This window comes from Jaculus jaculus, chromosome 11 (genome assembly GCF_020740685.1).
Source record: "Jaculus jaculus isolate mJacJac1 chromosome 11, mJacJac1.mat.Y.cur, whole genome shotgun sequence".
NCBI classification, from domain to species: Eukaryota; Metazoa; Chordata; class Mammalia; order Rodentia; family Dipodidae; genus Jaculus; species Jaculus jaculus.
Genome location: NC_059112.1, coordinates 19,763,833 through 19,765,096, shown reverse-complemented (window position 1 = coordinate 19,765,096; position 1,264 = coordinate 19,763,833). Strand labels below are relative to the sequence as shown.

The window sequence follows — 1,264 nt, the reverse complement described above, 5'->3', positions numbered from 1 at the left end:
TCATTTGCAGTGGCTGGAAGCCCTAGCTCACCAATTCTTTCTCTCTCTCTCTCTCTCTCTCTCTCTCTCTCTCTGCCTCTTTCTTTCTCTGTCTGTCACTCTCAAATAAATAAATAAAATTAAAAAAACAAAAAAATTAAAGGAGTGAAAGAATTGGACCAGTCCTTATTTATTGAAAAACTCTTAAGTATCTAGATGTAAAACTATAAAATTCAGCTGAGCGTGGTGTTGCACGCCTTTAATCCCAGCACTCGGGAGACAGAGGTAGGAGGATTGCTGTGAGTTCGAGGCCACCCTGAGACTCCATAGTGAATTCCAGGTCAGCCTGGGCTAGAGTGAGACCCTACCTCGAAAAAAAAAAAAAAAAAAAAAACAACTATAAAATGCATCTATGTTGTCTCCAATTCTTATTTTACAAGTATATAAGGAAAATGACTTTTCATCATATGCCTCAACTTTCTTAGAGATACTTTTCCTACCCTTTGAATAATGAAAAGCAAAATTTTCATAATGATACTTACCTGGTAGGGGAGATACCATGATCATGAAGGTGATTTTCCCAGGGTGAGGCTAATCCATTGCACTCTGGGTGAGCTAAAAAAAAAAAAAAAGAAAGAAAGAAAGAAAGAAAGAAAGAAAGAAAGAAAGAAAGAAAGAAAGAAAGAAAGAAAGAAAAAAAGAAAGAAAGAAAGAAAGAAAACTTGCATGATAGCTACTATGTTAGCATGGATCCTGAGTAGATAAAGGTATGTGGCTCACAGACAAGGGAAGAAATGAGAAATTCAGTTTTTGCTTACAATTTTGGGACTGTTTGTTGTCATTGGATAGTCTGGTCACACCTGCTAGTATACAATGTTAACCCTCACATTGTAAGTAGTAGTACAGTGTCTAGGTAAAGCTTGAAACTTCTCAATATACTTGAAGCTTTTGTGAAATTTATTCCTGTCTCAAACATTACCATATGTGTTGCTAGAGATAATCCATATATGACACAATGCTGGTGCCCAAACTGTGATTGAATTTAGGATCCCAGACCTAATCAATATGTGATGGATCACTTCCTATGCTCCTTGGGAGAGCTCTTATTCAGAGACAATTCTTGAAAGGGTAAATATCTTCAACAGAAAAGCCTAGGCAGAGAGATAGGCTTGGATAAGGGGGAGAGAAATAGACTTGAAGTCAATATAGATTTACTGAGTTCTTTAAATAAATTACTAAATATTACCCACCTGAATTCTTTTGTCACACTATCCAGTTTTGTTTA

At 36.2% G+C, this 1,264-nt stretch overlaps 1 pseudogene; it reads left to right on the top strand.

Moving 5' to 3' along the window:
• Positions 1–513: 513 nt before the first annotated feature.
• LOC123453492 lies at positions 514–619 on the top strand (annotated as a pseudogene).
• Positions 620–1,264: the final 645 nt, after the last annotated feature.